Source organism: Balaenoptera borealis (genome assembly GCF_965194805.1).
Source record: "Balaenoptera borealis genome assembly, chromosome: 1".
Classification (NCBI taxonomy): Eukaryota; Metazoa; Chordata; class Mammalia; order Artiodactyla; family Balaenopteridae; genus Balaenoptera; species Balaenoptera borealis.
This window is the reverse complement of record NC_138860.1, coordinates 92,194,468-92,216,245: the sequence shown is the minus strand read 5'-3', so window position 1 is coordinate 92,216,245 and position 21,778 is coordinate 92,194,468. Positions and strand designations below refer to the sequence as shown.

Below are 21,778 nucleotides of genomic sequence, written 5' to 3'. Positions count from 1 at the left end.
GAAGGCGGATTGTTCAACACTGACCACCGGGGAAGTCCCTGACAGCAGTTCCTTTAAATACTAAAGGACCTGGGACTTGGAGAATCTGAGAGGAGATGGTGCTTTTTTTTTTTTTAATTGAGGTACAGTTAATGTACAATATTACATATGTTTCCAGGGTACAACATAGTGATTCACAATTTTTAAAGGTTATACTCCATTTATAGTTATTATACAATATTGGCTATACTCCCTGTGTTGTACAATATATCCTTGTAGCTTTTTTTAAAAATTTATTTTATTTACTTATTTTTGGCTGTTTTGGGTCTTCGTTGCTGCACGCGGGCTTTCTCTAGTTGCGGTGAGCGGGGGCTACTCTTCATTGCAGTGCACAGGATTCTTATTGTGGTGGCTTCTCTTGTTGAGGAGCATGGGCTCTAGGCACATGGGCTTCAGTAATTGTGGCACGCAGGTTCAGTAGTTGTGGCTCACGGGCTTAGTTGCTCCATGGCATGTGGGATCTTCCCAGACCAGGGCTGGAACCCATGTCCCCTGCATTGGCAGGTGGATTCTTAACCACTGCGCCACTAGGGAAGCCCCTTGTAGCTTATTTTATACCTAATAGTTACTCCCCTACCCCTATCTTGCCCCTCCCCCATCCCTCTTCCCACTGGTAATCACTAGTTTGTTCTCTATATTTGTGAGTCTATTTCTGTTTTGTTATATTCAGTAGTTTGTTTTATTTTTTAGATTCCATGTATACGTGATATCATACAGTATTTGTCTTTCTCTGACTTATTTCAGTTAGCATAATACCTTCTAAGTCCATCCATGTTGTTGCAAATGGCAAAATTTCTTTCTTTTTTATGAGTGAGTAGTATTCCTTTGTGTATATGTATTGGGTTGGCCAAAACGTTCGTTTGGGTTTCTCCATAATATCTCATGGAAAACCCTGAACGAACGTTTTGGCCAACCGAATGTGTGCGATATATATATATATGTGTGTGTGTGTATATATATATATATATATATATATATATATATATATATATATATATATGCCACATCTTTTTTATCCATTCATCTGTGGATGGACATTCAGGTTGCATCCATATCTTGGCAATTGTAAATAATGCTGCTGTGAACATTGGGGTGCGTGTATCTTTTCGAATTAGTGTTTTCTTTTTTTTTAATGGATATATACCCAGGAGTGGAATTGCAGGGTCATATGGTTGTTCTATTTTTAGTTTTTTGAGAAGCCTCCATAATATTTTTGATACTGGCTGCACCAATTTACATTGCCATCAACAGGGTACAAGGGTTCCCTTTTCGAAATGGAGCTCTTTTGAGGAAAACCCACTGGCCAGGTCTCTGAGTATGACAACACCTACAGAGAGATAATGTAGTCCAGAGTCTGTTTCTTGGCCATGCAGATCCAGAAGCTCAGACTGAAAATAAAGTTGACAGAGCTCTGTGGGACTGACTACCCCTAATCTAACTCATAAGAGTCCAAAGTATAAGTTAGTCGCTAATTTGTTGTTTTCTGTGGGAACTTGCCTTTCCATTAATAAATTCAAAATTTTTATTGGGTACCTGGTATGGGCTCAAACTGCCTCCCCTTATGCTGCATACATTCTAGTGGGGAGACATGATAAGCAGATACCTATAGAATATGTTAGGCATAAATTAGGGTCAGTTAAAGGGAAGAGAAAGTGTTGGGTTGGAAGTGAGAGTAGGAAATTTTCCTATTTTATTTAGGGATGTCAGGGAAAGTCTTTCTGATCAGGAAACATCTGAGCAGAAACGTGAAGGAGCTAAGATTCAGAGATTTCTGCAGGAGGGCTACCCCTGGCAGAGCCACAGCAAGTATAAGGTAAGCATGTGCTTGATGGGTTCAGGGAACTACAAGGAGGCCAGCCTAGCAGCTGAGAAGCGAGAGAAGGGAGAAGGGGCAAGGGGATGACATCAGATAAACTTCCAGGGCCAGATCCCTTGCAGGCCTTTGTAAGGATTTTGGCTTTTGCTCTGAGCGAGACTTTGGGCTGAAGAGTGACATAATCTGATTTACATTTTAATGGCATCTTTTGGCTGGCTGTGTCAAGAATAGATGATGGGGGTTGGGGGGAGGGGAGGGAAGAAGCAGGGAGACTAGTTAAGATGCTTTTGTAACAGTGGAGGCTGGACAGGAGCGTGGCTTGGATCAGAATCAGTGGCAGTAGAAGCTGTGGTCAGGGGTCAGATGCTGGATACATTTTGAAGATAGATCCAATGGCATTTGCTGATGGTTTGGATCTGGTGTGGGAGAGAAAAGAGTAGAGTCGAGGATGACTCCAAGGTTTTGGCGTGAGGAATGGAAAGAATGAAGTCCGCATTTGCTGTGAGTAGGAAGAAAAACTTGGTATATGTGTGCTGGGTTGCTGGGGAAGAAGCAGGAGCCTGGTTTTGGGGAATGTTAATGTTGACATATCCACTGTATAAATGGAGATACATGCCATGGGGTCTATGTGTCTGGAATTCAGTGGAGAGATCTAGGCTGGAGATATGAATTGGGGGGATCATGACAGGTAGGCAGCATTTAAAATCCTGACACTAGATGAAACTACATCCAGTGAGAATGTAGGTAGAGAGGAATGAGCTCTAGGACTCTCCAGTCTTTCCAGTGAAACAAAGAAAACTCAGGAGGAAATACTGAGAGGGAACAGCCAGAGAGGAGAGAGGAGAACCAAGAGAGAGCAGTGGCCAGAAGCCAGTAGAGAGTGTGGTTCCAAATGAGAGGTGACGAGCTGTGTCAGACGCTGCTAATGGGCTGAGTAAGATGGGCCCTGGGACTTCAGTACTACTAGAATTAGGAACCAGGACGTCATCGTTAACCTTGACTAGAGCAGTTTCAACAGAAAGGTGGAAACAAGAGTTGTCTGGGACTGGGTTCAAGAGAGGATGAAAAAAGGAAGTGAGGAGAATGAGAATGGAGATCTCAAGAGTTTCGCTGTCAAGGGAAACAGAGAATTGAGGTAATGGTTGAGGAGGGATTGGGGTTCAAGGGAGTTTTTCTTTTTCTTTTTTTTTTTATTAATTTTAATTTTTGGCTGCGTTGGGTCTTCATTGCTGCACACAGGCTTTCTCTAGTTGCAGCGAGCAGGGGCTACTCTTTGTTGTGGTGCACAGGCTTCTCATTGCGGTGGCTTCTCTTGTTGCGGAGCACAGGCTCTAGGCACATGGGCTTCAGTAGCTGTGGCTCGCGGGCTCAGTAGTTGTGGCTCACGGACTCTGGAGCGCAGGCTCAGTAGTTGTGGCGCACAGGCTTAGTTGCTCCGTGGCATGTGGGATCTTCCCAGACCAGAGCTCGAACCCGTGTCCCCTGCATTGGCAGGCGGATTCTTAACCACTGCGCCACCAGGGAAGTCCAGTTTTTCTATTTTTGGTTGTGTTTCGTTTTGTTTTGGGACAGACAATATCAGAGCATGTTGGCCAACAAGGGGAACACTTTTTGGAGAGATGTTCCTGGATAGGGGAGAGGAGATGAGGTTGAGTGCGCAGATGTAGGGATTGGCCTTCGATATGAGCATGGCCGCTCATCCAGAGTAACAGAAAGGAAACCAGAGTGTATGAGTACCATGTTAGATGTGATGGTGGCAGCAGCAAGGTAGTCTCAATGAAACGGGCAGCAAGGTATTAGTTGAGATGGAGAAGCAAGTGGGGAGAGGTGTTAGATGCTTGAGGAAAAAAGATTAGAGGCAGATGGTGTTGTCTAAGACCGTAAAGGTCAGTGATCTAGAGCAGTGGTTCCCAACGTATGGTCCCAGGACCCAGAGCATCAGCATCACCTGAGAACTTGTCAGAGATGCAGATTCTCAGGCTCTACTCTAGACCTCCTGGACCAGACACGCTGGTGCCAAGTCTTGCTCGAACAAGCCCCCCAGGTGACTCTGACGCACACTCAAGTGTGAGAAGCACTAGTCTAGGAGTCTCCGGTGTGCTGCAAGCCGGCAGTAAGAGCCTTCTTGAGGTGAGTGGCCATGAATTTAGAGTGGACAGTCAGTGCATCTCATCCCAGCCCATCCTGATAATGCATCCCCCTTCCAGCGATTCCATTAAGAATGGACCTATAACCCTATTCTAGCTCATGTGGCAGGAGGAAAAGTCTGCAGGGAAGGGCTTCCAGTGAAGATTCCCTTTATCTTAAAGATGAACTCAAGGAAGGCACAATCCCTTTATGCTGCCGGGGTTTGTGGTATGAGGGTGTGGCAGCTGTCTTCTGATCTAGGAGGACAGTCTGAGGACAAGGCCGAGAGGTGAGCAGCGTGGAGTGGAAAGATGGAAAGACCTTATGGCTAATGACGTTGAGCCACTGGATTAACCCAGAGCTTCCCCACCTCTGGACTTACTGTTGTGCAAAGTAATAGATTCACACTCAGTCTCACGGTCCTTATCTGTAAAATAGTAGAACTGATAATAACAGCCACCTCCCTGATTATTGTAAAGACCTAGGGAAGATCATACCTTTGAAAAGAGCTTCTAGCATTGTAAAGCACTATACAAACGCAAGTTACAAGTGTTATTTGCATTAGTGCCTTTGTATTTTAATTCAAATTATACACATTTTGCTCATGTGCAGCTTTCTTGAAAGTGAGGTATAGTGCGGGTAGAAGCACCAATGCATTTGGGGGTTTCCTTGATGTTGCTACTCCAACATCAAGCAGCCTGTCCCCATGTGAATCCTTTGTCTCAGGATACCAAGTGGCCTTGGACAGTGCAGAGACACTGGTAAACACAGTCCCCGCTCAGCACAGCGGGGGCCCTCTGCAGCCAACTGGGCAGAACAGGCCCTGAAAGCAGGTGCAAAAGAGCAAACTCCACAACTGCCACCCCTCACACCATTGAAATCTTTCACCTGCTTCTAAATTCCATAGCCCATTTCAACTCTCCCCCCTAAGATTACAGATTGCATTCTGAGGGCCTCCTTCCAAAACAAGCAAAACCACGCCTTTGCCATAGCAATCTTCCTTCCTGGATGAGGCACGTACACACACACCTTCCCCCTCCACACTGAGCCCTCATATGCATCCGACCAGGGTTTGATTCTCCAGTAGAGTCACCTTGTTTGCCCCACCGCTCTTCCTCCTCTCCTTGCCAGTTACTGCTTTTGGGGCCTTTCCCTTGACCATCTCATGTCCCTGCCATTCAGCAGCAAGAGGTGTTTCTTTTACATCCTTAGTTATCTTTAAGGCTCACTTTTTTTTTAGTCGCAGCATGCGAACTCTTTATTTTCTTTATTTTTTTTGGCTGCATCGGGTCTTAGTTGCAGCACTCACAGGGACCGCTGGGTATGCCTCAAGGGACCAGCTTGCTCTCCCACAGAACTGCACCCTCAGTGAGATCATGAATGGCTAGGACCTCTAGCAGGAGCCCCATTACCTCAAACTGGGATCTCTGTATAAACCAGGGTCCCAGGCTGGATGGTCCCATGCATCTCTAGGAACACAGAGGACGATGTGCTTAACCTGTGTGCTCTTCTACTGGACCTTGGGCCTTACAAGGACAGAGGCAGTGCATTATACAACAGTGGACCCCTGGGGATGAGCCCAGAGTCTGACTCACCAGAATCTATTCTCACGGAAAGTTTGTTAAATCAAAGGCCTACCCCTGGGGGTGAGCAAACTTTTCCTGTAAAGGACCCAGTGGTAAATATTTTAGGTTTTGTGGGCCATATGGTCTCTATTGCAGCTCTATTTCAACTGTGAGACAGCCACAGATAATACGTAAACAAAGGAGTGGGGTGATGTCCCGATACATTTTTATTTTATGGACATTGATATGTGAATTTCATGGAACTTTCAAGTCATGAAATATTGTTCTTTTGATTTTTCAACCATTTAAAAATGTAAAAACCAGGCTCCCTGGTGACACAGTGGTTAAGAATCCGCCTGCCAATGCAGGGGACATGGGTTCGAGCCCTGGTCCGGGAAGATCCCACATGCCGTGGAGCAACTGGGCCCGTGAGCCACAACTACTGAGTCTGCACTTTAGAGCCCGTGAGCCACAACTACTGAGCCCGTGTGCCACAACTACTGAAGCCTGCACACCTAAAGCCTGTGCTCCACAAGGGAAGCCACGGCAATGAGAAGCCCACGCACCGCAACGAAGAGTAACCCCTGCTTGCCGCAACTGGAGAAAGCCCGCACACAGCAATGAAGACCCAACGCAGTCAAAAATAAAAAAAATAAAATAAAAATGTAAAAGCCATTCTTAAGCTTGTGGGCTGTACAAAAACAAGCAATAAGCCAGATTTGGCCCACAGGTTATAGTTTACTGAGCCTTGGCATCAAAAAAGGCCCACTTCCTGTTTTCAGTGGGAGTAGACCTAGATCTTCCATGGGTACTTTTGGGTCACTTAATAGCCATTGGGAGATACAGTGCCTCAACAGCTGGTTCATCCACACTCCTCCCTGGTGTGTGTGTGTGTGTGTGTGCGCGTGCGCATATGTGCACACACACACAGATCCATCTAATACGTGGCCACTGTTCTGGACACCAGGGTGTGAGGGGGGGCAGTCTCCGGGTCCATGAACATTGCAGATGCACTTTTAGAAATATTGTTACTTCTAGGTGAGAGAGAGCTGTGTAGACCGTCAGCAGCCTGAGGCTGATTTATCTCCCCCACCACCACCATCACGCCAGTGCATTTTAGGTCAGAGTGGGAGACCATAAATTAGTGTGAACCTGGGAGAGAGAGAGGATAGCAAGGAAAGATAATAAGCCGTCAAGAAAAGGATTTCTAATGTTAGCAGTGATTCCTCTTGAATGTTTACTTTTTTGGGTGCATTTTATCAGGCTCTTTCACACACTTTAGTTGACTTATTCCTTACAACCCCAGGCATGACTTCCCTGAAGAAATTATAGTCTGAAGAGCTTTGGAGTTTGCTTACTGTTACACGGCCTTTACGTGGCAGAGCCAAGACTCAGATACAGGTATTTTATCCAGAGTTTATTTGTTCATTTATTCAAGTTTTGAGGGCACCAAAGGTCAGGCGATGTGCTGAGCAGGAGGAATATTAAGATGAATGAGACCTGGTGCTCGTCCTGAGTGTATCAGCATCTAGCTGGGACTCTCGGCCACGAGCTGAACATCCTCTTTCACCTCTGCCTGCTCAGGACGCCAGACCTCAGAGGACACTCCTTCCGTCCAGGTGGTGGAGGTCATTCCTAGAACCAGGATTTAGTGTCAGGGTCTGCTAGGTGTTAGGTGCCCAGGCATCTTTTAGGATGAAGACAAGCCTCAGGTTTCTTCCTGCATCACTCAGCGTCTGAAGTGAACTCACTGCAGAGGAATACGACATGAAATTCACATTAAATTACTTAACATGTCATAGAACTCGGTTTCCTAATGTGTTTTACTGACATATGATATTCGGGGGACACTTTCTGATTTTTACGTAAGCTTACAACATGTCCTTTTTTGTTTTGTTTTGCTATCCTCCCTTCATACTTTCAGTTTTTGTAACCATCAGATAGATTCCATCTGGTGTGATCCAAAGTTGTGGCTCTCCCGGCTCCATCCTTCTTCCTGGCCCCAGAGGAGGGGCTCTGCCCACCATCTCCTGACTGGCTCTGCTTTCTCCCTCCTTGGGGAAGGACACGCCCCTCCGCCTGGCTACACAGCTCAGAGCCTAGGCAAGGCGTTTTTCTTTCTAGACAGGGGGTTTCTGTCTCATTTTCATATATATATATATATATATATATATATATATATATTTTAACCTCAGTTAGCTGTGGTTTTATTTAATACTGAGATTTAAATAGCTGATTGCTTCAAATGGGCTTTGGAATTATTTATTTTGCTTCTGATGACTCTGTCTTCTGATCTAAAGTATTAAATCCCTCTTTGTTTTGGGATTTACGGCCTGGCTACTCTAGGTTCACAAAGCTTTTCCATTAAAAGTCTCTCTTCTCTGCCAATATTTATTGCTAGAGTCACTGTTTGCCCAGAAGCTGTCTGCTGCATCATCTGGGAAATGAAATTTATGTCTCCTGGCATTGATGGGGGTGACATCACTGAAGAACTGATTACATCACCAAGTGGCATAAACCCAGAGCCCAAGTCTCCAATGCATGGCAAAGGTGGGAGGTGGGAGCGAACAGAGTGGGTTTACATAAACCAACCGGTCTACCTCTTCCTTCCCCTCCCCCGACACAATCCCCCACCCCATCTCACCCACCACTGGTATTTACAGTATCGTTATATAATTATTGAGGGGCTGGGGTCAATAATGTGGAGGAATAGGCAGGAAGGGGATGCCCAGGCTTTGTAGGGAGGGTGTCTGCTCAAAGGGCAGCAACCCTGCTTTCCCTTTGTAGCAAGTCACCCTCATACAAAACATGTGACACATGTTTTGCTATCCTCTGCTGAACTAATTAAGGGGCAGGGACTCAGGTTTGCTAGTCCCTAGAAGAACTGGGATTTGAACCTAGCTTTTCTGACCCAGGGCTCTCTCCTTTGCATACAGTGTCTCCTGGTTTGGTGGCATGGGCCTTGATAAAGGTGAGTGGAGCTCTCAGCCCCAGCCCCTCTGTATCTGCCCTACATGAAAGTCACGGCCAGTTTCCAACACACACTGGCCTAGGAGAGAGAGAGAGAGAGGGAGAGAGACAGAAAGAGAGAGACAGAGAGAGAGAGAGAGACAGAGAGAGAGAGAGACAGAGAGAGAGAGAGAGACAGAGAGAGAGAGAATGCCTGGGCAGGGATTCCCTGATGGCGCAGTGGTTACGAATCCACCTGTCAATGCAGGGGACATGGGTTTGAGCCCTGGTCCAGGAAGATCCCACATGCCACGGAACAACTAAGCCTGTGTGCCACAGCTACTGAGCCTGCGCTCTAGAGCCCACGAGCCACAGCTACTGAGCCCGCATGCCACAACTACTGAAGCCCGTGCACCTAGAGCCTGTGCTCTGCAACAAGAGAAGCCACCACAGTGAGAAGCCCACGCACCGCAACGAAGAGTAGACCCTGCTCACCACAACTAGAGAAAGCCCACGTGTAGCAACGAAGACCCAACGTAGCCAAAAAATAAAAACAAATAAATACAAATTTTTAAAAAGTTTATTAAAAAAAAAGGAAAAAGAAAATGTCCGGGCAGTGGTTTGCTGGGGACATGCAGCCTCTGCCCACTCTCTACTTTCTTTCCCTATTTAGCCAGCTTTCTCCCACTGCATCATGTCTATTTTCTACAAGAAATGTTGGTGCCATCTCCACTTTCTCACCTCCCATTCAATCCTCTGCCTACTGCATTCTCTTCCCCTTCTCTCCTCCCCAAGTCACCTGAATTGACCAATGATCTCCCAACTGCCCAGCTCAATGGGCAGCTTTGGGTCTGAGGCTGACTTCACGGACATGGTATAAATGCATTTGCACAGGGCCTCACACTCAGAGGGGTTCCACACTCAGAAGGGCCTCCGTGCTTGGTTTAATGCTTCACTGCTGTGGTTTTGAAATTCGTAATAAATTTTGAATAGGGAATCTTAAATTCTCATTTTGCAGTGAACCCCGCAAATTATGCTGCCGATCCTGCTTGGGTCCTTTAAAAATGTAACATCTGCAACAGACAACACCCATTGTTTACCCAACACGCATTTTCCCTTCTTCCCTCCAACAGAATCCCATTTTTTTGAGTCACCATTGGAGACCAGTTGAGTGCAGGGAGAGGCCCTTCCTCAGCTGCAGGGAACGAATCTGATTAAAACACGTAAAACTGACCAGCTTAAACTGGTTTTGCCTCCTTAAATAGGTTGTTGATTAATCAAACCTGGAGTTGTTTCACAGAGGCAGCACTGCGCATGGGCAAGGTGGGAACTCCCGTCTCCAGGATGACCCGGAACCAAGACTCTAAAGTCTATGGAACTCACAGGGTAGAGATGTTACCACCAGAGCCCTCTAAGAAGCCAGAAGTTCTTCAGTGAGGAAAATCTGGCTTCCAGCAGCATGAGTAGCTCATGGACTAATTCAAGACTAGCCAATCAGCTTCCAAATTTGAAAGTCTCCTAACCCCTTAAAAATCACGCCGAACCCTGGATCATAGAGACAGGTTTGAGAGTCTTGCCTCCTGTCTCCTTGTCTCCCGATCTCGTGAAAAAGCTCTTTCTTTTTTCAAAAGCTGCTGCTGTAGTATTGGCTTCTATGCGCGTCAGGCGGCAGGCCGTAGCTGGGTAACACAGTCTCAAGACTTTTGGTCAGAAATTGATCAAGAGGTGAGTATGTGACCCAGATCTCAACAAAGAAAGGAAAGTAAAAGCTTCTTCTGGGAAGGTTTTGGTGTTCCTGAGAAAAATGGACGGACTCAGCTGGCCTGCTCCTTACCCTTTTGCCCATGCCTCCTCTTGCTGAGGATGTGGACACACCTGGAGGTGCAGCAGCCATCCTGTGACACAAGAAGCAAGTCAGCACACTGCGAAGGGCAGAGAGAAAGGAGCTGGGTCTCTGGCATTGTTGAGCCACTGCCCCATCTTAGACTACCTCCTGAACTTCCTGCCATGCACCAAACAAACAACAACATCAAAAGCATTTTTTTTTTTTTTTTTCCACACCGTGTGGCATGTGGGATCTTAGTTCCAGGACTAGGGATCAAACCCACGCCCCCTGCATTTGAAGCGTGGGGTCTTAACTGCTGGACCGCCAGGGAAGTCTCCAAACCATTATTTTTTTAAGTCATTGCTGTGGTGTTTTTCTTTTCTTACTTCCAATCAACCATTTTGTAATTGCTGCAACTTCTTGGCAATATTTAACACAATGTCTGTTCCCTCCACTTAAAACATTCTTTGGCATTCGTGACGCTATGTTGCTGGATATTTTGATCCCTTCTCATGTTCCTCCCCTTAGCTTAGTCCTTGACGGTGGAGTCTGGCAGGATTTAGTGGTTCATTCTTTTATCCATTGCTAGGTATTTACTGAGTACTCGTGTGCTACGTGCAGCAGATTCAGCCACGGAGGCAGACGGGGCCCCTGCTCTCCTGAAGCTTACACTCGAGTCTAGCCCACTTCCTCAACCACTGTGCACAACCGCTGTCCACAGTTCTCCTGGACAATCTTACTTACTTCCTTGGCTTTACCCCGTGCAGCTGTTCCATCTTGCATCTTCTGATGCAGGGCTTCACATTGACTTATCCAATTAATCAACTGTCAGCAGATCCTCCTAGAAAAGGAAGAAGAGGCTGAACGGCCCTTGGTGAGTCAGTCATGAAATAATTTTTTACTTTACATTCCCAGCCAAGATATGAAGAGAAGACATAAAAGAGTTGGCTACCTAAGCGCCAAGTTAATTTTTCTGCAGCATTCAGACGTGTTAGAGGATTCTATGGCAGTAAATTTCCCTGACAGAATTCTGCCATGTGTGGAGATTTTCTCTTATTTCTCCTAAAAGGTAGTGAAAATTTCAGGTGTAACGATCATTGTACTGTCAGTACAGCAAGGCCCTCCCTCAAGCACAAAATGTGACAGAAAACAAGATGCACTAGGAAATGAAAACCTGTTAAATTTCCCCAGACCACTAGTGAAGGAAGACTGCAGCTACTGATAATAGCATTTTTTAAAAACATATGCTGCATTTGGGAAAAGTTTAAAATGAAAAAGCTGAAAATAAAATGGCAACACACTAATTTATGAGAATATTAGTAGGGGATTTGACCTAAGGTTATAATTCAAATGACAGAAGATAATTGATCCATAGATATGCATACTGTTTATTTATGATTAAAATAATTGGGAAAAATATAACTTGTTATCCATGTAATTCACTACATTCTCTTTCTTATTTTTTTAATTGAAGTATAGTTGATTTACAATGTGTTAATTTCTGCTGTACAGCAAAGTGATTCAATTATATATATATATATACATTCTTTTTTTATATTCTTTCTATAGTTCCCTGTGCTATACAGTAGGACCTTGTTGTTTATCCATTCTGTATATGATAGCTTACATCTGCTAACACCAACTTCCCACTTCATCCCTCCCCCACACTCCTCCCCCTTGACAACCACAAGTCTATTCTCTATGTCTCTGAGTCTGTTTCTGTTTTGTAGATAGGTTCATTTGTGTCATATTTTAGATTCCACATATAAGTGCTATTTGGTATCGGTATATGGTATGTGTCTTTCTTAGTACGATAACCTCTAGTTGCATCCATGTTGCTGCAAATGACTTTATTTCATTCTTTTTTATGGCTGAGTAATATTCCATAGTATATATGTATCACATCTTCTTTATCCATTCATCTGTTGATGGACATTTTGGTTGTTTTCATGTCTTGGCTGTTGAATTCACTAGATTCTTAAAGGAGAGACACGAATAATCATCTTGATAGATACTTAAAAAGTACTTATTAACCTCAATGACCATTCCTAATAAATATATTTGGTAAGCCAGGAATAAGAGGGAAGCTCTTAATTTATAAAGGGTATATAAAAAAAAAAACCTACAGCAAACATTATATTGAACAAGGAGATAGAAAAAGCCTCCCCATGAGAGTTTGGTAAAACACGCTACAGATACTTTAGAGCTGGGACTACGGTTAGGTGAGTGATGAACTTACTTGAGGTACAAAATTTAAGAGCATGCCAAAAAACTCAGTAATCGGTAGAATAAATAGTATTTTAATGCAATATTTTAAAAGCAAAATGCAAAAACTTGAACAAAATATACAAAATAGGCAAATTTTGAATATAGACAGGCTCAGTATTTTTCCTGGTCTTTCCTTATGCCTCCAGCTCTGCTATGGCTATCACATTCAGTAAAGTATTCTGTATCTCAATTCCTGAGCTTTTTGGTACCTCCCTAAGTTGTGCCCCCAAGACAAGTGCTTCACCTCATTCTGGAGTTTACTGAGATACAAATGAACTTCACTGTGGTCCTCTGTGGTGGTTTGTGCAGGACCATAACCCATCAGTAGAGGCTTGGTGGTCTTCACCCTTTTCGCCAAACCCCCTCATCCTTTAATCCAACCTCTGAAAAGGACCTAGAATAGGGGTTTATTTTCAGCATATATTTAATAGGCATCTTCTATGTGTCAGCACTAGAAATACAATGATGCACACACTTCCAGCCTTTGTGGAGGTTACAGTTGGCTGAAGGAGAACAATTAAACAAGCAACAATAATAAAGTACAGTATGCGCCATGGTGGGGCTGGGGGTCCAGGGAGTTATGAGAGCACTTGGCAGGACTCTTGGCCTAGTTTACCAAGTCAGAGGAGATGAGGTCCAATCCCAAGCTTGAAGGTTGTTTAGGAGCTAAAGGGGCAAGGAGGGGGTGCGGTGGGGCTATGGAGAAGGATGCCATGTCCCAGATGGAGACAACTGCTTATGAAAAGGTTTATTTGAGAATGTGAAAGAATTACAGTATGGTTGGAGCTCTCAAGAGAGAAGTGTGGTGTAGAAAGAAATAAAACTAGAGAGGCAGATGGGGGCAGATTGTGAAGGACTTTATAAACCATGTTTAGGAGTTTGGAATTGTTCCTAAGAGTAATGAGGAGACTTTGAAGCAAGAGAATGCCTGGATTGAGTTCGTGTTTTAGAAAGACCATTCCAGCTATGCGGTGAGGAATGCAAGAAGATAAAACTGCATCCAGAAGACCAGTTAGGAGTCCGTTATGGTGATTGCTATAGACTGAATGTTGTGTCCCCCCAAAATTCATGTTGAAACCTAACCCTCAATGTGAGGGTAATTGGAGGTGGGGTTCTGGGGAGATGATTAGATCATGAGGGTGGTGCCCTCATGAATAGAATTAATGCCCTTATAAAAGAGACCCCAGGGAGCTCCCTAGTCCCTTCAGCTGTGTCAGGACACAGTGAAAAGGCAGCCATCTATGAACCAGGAAGCAGACTCTCAGCAGACACACAATCTGCCAGCACCTTGATCTTAAACTTCCCAGCTTTCAGAAGAGGGAGAAAAAAATTTCTGTTGTGTATGAGCCACCCAGTCTATGGTATTCCTTAAATAGCATCCCAGATGGACTAAGTAATCTAGGAGAAAATGTTGGTGGTCTGGTTGAGGGTGGTGGCAGGGGGGTGTTGGTACATTTTAGAAATATTGAGTAGGTATAATCAACAAGATTTGGTGATTGGTTAGATGTGGGAGGTACAGAGAGGAAAGAAGGATGACATCCAGGTTTGTGATGTGTGCATTGATTTTTTTTTATATTAATATCCAGCAACCTTGATGAACATTTTTTTCAGTTCTAAAATTTAACTGTAGATTTTCTATGTAGACAATTATATTGCCTGCCACTAAGGATGGTTTTGTCCCTTACCTTCATTTATATTTATATGGTATCAGTCAACATTCAGTCAGGAAAAGAGAAACTGCTCTTGGTATTTCAAGCAGCGATATTTAATAGAGGGGATTGGATGCTTACACAACTGTTGAGAAAATGAGAGTAGGGAGAGCTACCGCTAGCTTTTAGGTTCACCATGGCAGCCGTGGTCCTACAAATTAGAAAGTTGTTGTTGACATCCGGGTCAGGAAACTGCAGGAAGCTGTCACTGATGATCACAGCCGTCCTACGGTAGTGAATGGGGGTAGTCGACAGGGATGCTTTGAGAACTTTGTAAAACCTTGTTTCTGCCAAAGCCCAAACACACACAAGCCACTGCCAGAGACAGAATAACACAGCTCCTTTCCATCCCCAAATGTGAGCAAGTGCATCTCATTGGCTGACTGTTAATGGTGTTCAAAACCCTGGAGGTAAAGGAGGCTGGGATGAGTAGTTCCCAGGCTTCAGCCCCTGTAATAAACAGATAGTAGAAATAAAAGCTGGTTGCAAAAAGAAATCAAGAAAAACCAGTATCCAGCAAAGCTTTCCCTTAATTTGCTAGCCTATCCTTTTGTGTATAAGGTACCCAAAACACTTTCAAAATGAGCTAAACGCTCCAAATGCTTCACTCACCCTTCTCCCCCGTGTACACTGTATTCTAGGAGATGCATGAAATGACATGTAATTTTCCAAACACATTTCCATGTCTTTACACTTGTCCTACCGCTCAAAAGTTACCTCTCCTCTGCCTGTGAAGACTCTTTCCATTCCTCCACCACCCTCCCCCTCCCTGCCCCATGCCTGCATCAGGTGGGATTGACCCGGATCGCTGCAGGGTTTCCCCTGCACAATTCTATTATGGCAGCTTGTCGCAGTGAATTTCAACTTTTAGTCAAAGTATCCATTTTTCTTCCAGTAGACATAAGCATCCTAAGGTAAGGGACCAAGACTTGTTTTGTGTTTATGTCCCAAGGACCTACTACAGTGCTTGGAACATAATAGGTGCTCATTGCAGGTTTATTGAATGTGTGAAAGACTGTGTCTACATGGTCTCTCAGGGTAAGTACCTGAGGTCGTATGAAGAGCAACCACCTTCAGAAACAGGTATGCCACTTGTTCCTGAAAGGGGGTCTAACGAGTGATAGAATCTTAGAAGGACAAAAATTCATCTTTATAAATTGCTTATTGATACTAGCTTCATAGTCTAAATCCTTATTTCCTGTTAATGTTGACTTTTTCCTTTCTTTTCCAAGTTTCTACCATCTGTCCTTGCTTCTGAAGCTTGTAGCACTACTTCCCATTAAAATATAATTCCCATGTAACATTCTGGTTGCTCCCATCATATCAAATTAATGCCATGACACGTAAGCTGCTAGAAAAATATGGGTCATTACATGTTGCTGACAGTAACACTGATAGTGGCGTTGAAGCAGGGACAGAGAACATCTTAAGTGATTTTTTTTTTAAATTTTTATTTATTTATTTTTGGCCGTGTTGGGTCTTCGTTTCTGAGGGCTTTCTCTAGTTGCGGCAAGTGGGGGCCACTCTTCATCGCGGCGCGCGGGCCTCTCATTATCGCGGCCTCTCTTGCTGCGGAGCACAGGTTCCAGACGCGCAGGCTCAGTAGTTGTGGCTCACGGGCCTAGTCGCTCCGCGGCATGTGGGATCTTCCCAGACCAGGGCTCAAACCCGTGTCCCCTGCATTGGCAGGCAGATTCTCAACCACTGCACCACCAGGGAAGCCCAGTGATTTTTTTATACAAAATCAGAGAACTCTCGAGTTTGAAGTGTTCTTAGAGATCTAACCCTATTGTTTATACAAAAATGGAGATGGAGAATTTCCCATGATTCCTTAGCACAGTGGAAAATTGGTTAGCAAACTCATCTCCTTCTTCAGGTGGGAGAAGCCTCTACAGTCCAACCTCTGAGACTCCCCAGCACCCAGTACAGTGTTAGATGCATAATAAGCAGTTAATCAAATGTTTTAAAATGGGTGTACGTATGTCCTACTTATTAAATCCCTCAAAGCCAACATTGTTTGGTTCCCTAAAGGACCATTTGCCCAAGGTAACCTGGAAAGTCTTCGTTTTTCTTTGTGGCAGCTTCTGTGGTTGACTCAGCATCCATTCCCAGCCTCATTTCTCTTGCCCACCTTGTTTATAAAGCCCAGGGAAGCTAAGTACTTTTCTAGCCTCCCTGCACTGGAAGTGACCAGGTGACAGATTTGGCTTGTGCGATGTAAGCAGAAGCTGCAGGAATTTTCTATAAACATTTTGCTTTCCTGATGGAAGGGAAAGAGGAGGCAGGTGCTGTCCTTGCTCCTTTTCCTGTCTAGAGGGTGAATGTGTTGGCCACACCTACACCAGTCTTCCTGTGCCCACGAGGGAAAGGCCAAGAGAATCACAGAGAGGTTGGCCCTGCTATTGTTGAACTGCCAGACCATCACCAGCACCACCTACCTCCTGACTTCTTGTTATGTGAGAGAAACAAACCCCTCTTTGTTTAAGCCACTGAGTTTTTATTCCTTGCTCCTAAGTGCTTTTCTAAAATTTGCTCTCTACCAGCCGCAGAATGTTCCAAAGTTCATTGCCCAAAACAGGAAGGACAGGTCCACATCTATCAAATAAGACAGAGGTGGACATTACCATAAATTCACTTTATAAGTTGAGTTTTGTAACAATTACTTGTCACCATGTTAATCTATAAGAAAAAAAAGGTTCCAATGAATGCATAAAATTTGAAAACAAGGGAAACCAATGACAGTTATAATCTTATATCAGCCTCATCAATGTATTTTTTAATTGATGTATAGTTGCTGTACAATATTATATAAGTTACAGGTGTACAATATAGTGATTCACAATTTTTAAAGGTTATACTCCATTTATAGTTATTATAAAATATTGGCTGTATTTCCTGTGTTGTACATTATATCTTTGTAGCTTATTTATTTTATATATAATCGTTTGTACCTCTTAGTCCCCTACCTCTCTCCCCTTCCCTCTCCCCACTGGTAACTACTAGTTTCTTCTCTGTAACTGTGAGTCAGCTTCTTTTTTGTTATATTTAGTTTGTTGTATTTTTTAGATTCCACATATAAGTGATATCTTACAGTATTTGTCTTTCCCTGTCTGACTTACTTCACTTAGCATAATACCCTCCAAATCCATCCATGCTGTCGCAAATGGCAAAATACTGCTCAGCCATTTTTTTTTAATTAATTAATTAATTAATTTATGGCTGTGTTGGGTCTTTGTTTCTGTGCGAGGGCTTTCTCTAGTTGAGGCAAGCGGAGGCCACTCTTCATCGCGGTGCGCGGGCCTTTCACTGTGGGAGCCTCTCTTGTTGCGGGGCACAGGCTCCAGATGCGCAGGCTCAGTAGTTGTGGCTCACGGGCCTAGTCGCTCCGCAGCATGTGGGATCTTCCCAGACCAGGGCTCGAACCCGTGTCCCCTGCATTGGCAGGCAGATTCTCAACCACTGCGCCACCAGGGAAGCCCAGCCATTTTTTTTTTGGCTGAGTAGTAGTCCATTTTGTGTGTGTGTGTGTGTGTGTGTGTGTGTGTGTGTGTGTACCACATCCTCTTTATCCATTCATCTCTTGATGGACACTTAGGTTGCTTCCACATCTTAGCAATTTGTAAATAATTCTCATTCAATGTATTTTAAAAATTTGTTTTAGTTGCATAGTATTGAGAAAATCTTAATTCACACAAATAAGTGGTTGCAAATACATCAGTTTTTCACCCTACAATTTCAGGTCCAAAAGTTTGAAAGAAGGCTATGAAGAGAATTTCCCTTCAAAGTGGAGTCAATAACAGCAGGTAAGATCTGCTGTCATTCCTTAACTGGCAAACATCCAATCTGGAGGGAGGGAGTTAGTGAACAGCTTTTTCAACCAAGTAAATCTTCATTGTTTGAGGGAAAATACGATGTAGTGAATGAGAGTCCAGATTCTGGAGGCAAACTTTGTGGGTTCAAATCCTGGACTACCACTTGCTGGCTGAGTGCCTCTGTCTTGATTCTTCATCTGTAAAATGGGGCACAATAACTGTACCAACCTTACAAGGTTTGTGGGTGGTTTAAATCAGTCAATACAGGTGAGACCTTAGAACAGTGCTGGATACATTGTAATAACAACCGTGAGCAGTTATGTCCAGTGATGTCTCAGCTTCTCCATTGCTTATCTCTGTCAGATATTTACTCAAAATTTTAAGATAAACAAATTTATTTTGCTTGGAACACTGAATATGTATTTTAGGTATAATGTCTTTGCTGACCAATTTTCTAGGATTAACCCAGAAGCTTTACCTTGCCAAGGTGAGCTTATTATCTTTAAAAGGAAGAGAGAAGCATTCACATTTTATAATAGGTGCTAAAACTATGTGTAAGGTGACACAATCTTTGCACCACAACACCTGCCTAATTATTTTTTAAAAACTTATTATTATACCATGATCACATAGGGGCTGAGCAAAGGTATATTTCACCTGACACTTAATTTCACAGGGCCCATGCATGGTATATTTGATACTCATGTGTATAATTTTATGTAAACAGACATGGGAAGGCCTGCATTTAAATAATAATAATAATAAAGAAAGAACCAGTACAGAGCTGCATATTCTGAATAAATGAACATTTACAAAATATTTATGTTAGGAACTGTATACACAGAAGCACAATTTAATGCCTGAGTTGTCTCCAGTAATAAGCATTTGGTGTGTGAAATATTTAACTGTGATTTTTTTTTTTTTAATAAGTTCTGGGGATGTAATGTACAGCATGGTGACTACAGTTGACAGTACTGTTGTATATTTGAAGATTACTGAGAGTATATCTTTTTTTTTTTTAATTTTTTTAAAAAATTATTTATTTATTTATTTATTTATTTTTTGGCTGTGTTGCGTCTTCGTTTCTGTGCATGGGCTTTCTCAAGTTGTGGCAAGTGGGGGCCACTCTTCATCGCGGTGCGCGGGCCTCTCACTGTCGCGGCCTCTCTTGTTGCGGAGCACAGGCTCCAGACGTGCAGGCTCAGTAGTTGTGGCTCACGGGCCTAGTTGCTCCGCGGCATGTGGGATCTTCCCAGACCAGGGCTCGAACCCGTGTCCCCTGCATTGGCAGGCAGATTCTCAACCACTGCACCACCAGGGAAGCCCATAACTGTGAGTTTTTAATTGAGGAATTTTAAATTGTAGAACACAATTCTAAATGAATTTGAATCAAACATTTATAGGTTTCTAAAGCATCCCTGCATAACTGTAGGGGTCCATGGGTCAGAATTTTAAAAATCACCTAAATTATCTCAAAAGTCCCTTCTAAAATTTGGAATTTGGGGTCATATAGGTTAATTCATGAGATCTTACCCAACCCCTCCTATTTTGGTCATTCATTCAGTTACACTAGCTCTTTATTTTCTATAAGCCGGGTCTAACTCATAAACAGCAAATGATCTCACTTTAAGACATTCCATAGAAGGAGTTCCATGGCAAGGGACTCATGTTCATTAGGATGCTTTTGCCAGCAAGTCACTGTCAACTCAATTCAAAATGCCTTAAATAATGAGGGCATTTGCTATCTCATATAACACAGGGTTTAAAAGGAGGGCAGCTCCTTGGTTAATTCAATATTTCAACCACCTCATCAAAGACCTAGCGTTTTTCTGTACTTTCTGCTCAGCCATCTTCACCTTGTTGGCCATTTTCCCTCGTGGCCACAAGATGGCTGCTACAGCTCCAAGGATCCGATCTGTGTGCAACCATGTTCAGAGGTAGAAAAGAGACCTCTGTACTCTTTGTAGTTCTTTGAAAAGCTAAAAATCTTTCCCAGAAGAGTTACCCTCCAATCTTGTTAACCAGAATTGAGTTACATGTTCCTTCTTTTTTTTTTTTTTTTTTAAATTTATTTATTTATTTATTTATGGCTGTGTCGGGTCTTAGTTGTGGCACGCAAGATCTTCCTTGAGGCTTGCGGGATCTTTTGTTGCAGCTTGCAGCCTTCTCTCTAGTTGTGGCATGCGGGTTTTCTCTTCTCTAGTTGTGGCGTGCAGGCTCCAGGGCGCGTGGGCTCTGTAGTTTGCAGCACACAGGCTCTCTTAGTTGAGGTGTGCGAGCTCAGTAGTTGTGGTGCGAGGGCTTAGTTGCCCCGCCCCTGAACCCCAGCATGTGAGACCTTAGTTCCCCGACCAGGGATCGAACCCGCGTCCCCTGCGTTGGAAGGCAGATTCTTTACCACTCAACCAGCAGGGAAGTCCCACATGTTCCCTCTTAAGCCAGTTCCTAGCAGGGGGAATAAAATTACCGTGATTGGTGAGATTATCAAGATTGATGTGCTGGGCCTGGGAATAGGGCCAAGTTCAGGAAAGTCCATGACCACCCCGAGGAAAAACAGACAAACTGGGATTCTGGGTGGGAAACCAAGAATGTCTGTTAAAGGGGCTGGGCTGGAGGCTAGTATTCTAAAGAGTACCAGAAACATCATTTCCTGCCTGTCCACCTTCTCCCCTCCCCGGGCTGGATGGTAAATGGGAGGAAAAGACACAGGGAACAGTAAGGACAAGAGAGAGCTGGGCTGTGTCTACACAGAGCCAAAACTTTCCAATAAAAGTGAAGATTCAATTGATCTGAATGTTTTATGTAGCCCAATTCCAAATATTGGAATAATTATAAGGGGCTTAGTTTGGACTAAGTTTGCACTGGAGTGGGTGGGGGTACGTGTTGGATGCAAAAGAAGTGTTCAGCAATACAGTTTTTCTTTTTATGATGTGCTGTTTAATGTTTCGTGTATCATGAAAACTTTCATGAATCTGCTCAAACTGTGACCTCTCCTCCCCAGAAAAAAGAGCAAATATGCCCTCTTATGCAAATTCTGCAAATAATTTTAGGAGATTCGCTGATGCCCTGTCACTCATTCATGAACTCTAAGTTATAGCCTCATGATAACCTTGATTGGTATAGTGAAAAAAAAAATTATGTGTGAGGAAATAAGCAAAACAAAACAGCAAAATCAGGAAGTCTGATGGACATTTGTTAGCTGCGTGACCTTATTTGAATCTTTAAGACCTTGATTTTACCTCTATAAAATGGAACTAGCAGAGTTATTTCAAGAACCAAATGGATAATGTATGAGATTGTTTTAAATTACACAGCACTTTACAAATGTTGGCTTAAAAACTCAAATGGCAATAAATCCAAACAGCGTGATGGCTCTTACTTCCCAATTTAATTTACTGAATTCAAAAAAGTGCACCCCATGAGGACAGGCCTGAAAGTAGGCTTTGTGGTTTCAAGGAGTAGAAGATTCCTTCTCCATAAGCAAATGTCATCCTCAAGCTCATGGATGAGCCCTGTACCTTTTTTCAGCAGCTGATTTGAAAAAAGGCACCAACTGAAGTACCCCTAACCCATCGACAAGCACTGCTCCCAGTAGGTGAAGTCAGGACATGCCAGTGTAGCTGAAAGACCAGGACAATCTTCCAGTTGCTCCTTCCTCTGCTTGTCCG

At 43.6% G+C, this 21,778-nt stretch overlaps 1 protein-coding gene across 2 annotated transcripts in view; it reads left to right on the top strand.

Annotated features, from left to right (window-relative positions):
* The first annotated feature begins 4,755 nt into the window (after window positions 1-4,755).
* The window catches only part of LOC309617473 (uncharacterized protein), a 145,696-nt gene continuing 128,673 nt past the window's right edge, over window positions 4,756-21,778 (top strand). For both annotated transcript variants that reach the window (XM_082369854.1, XM_082369853.1), the window contains exon 1: window positions 4,756-11,195. The gene's annotated coding sequence lies outside the window, so the exon portion shown is untranslated. The remainder of the gene's footprint in view (window positions 11,196-21,778) is intronic.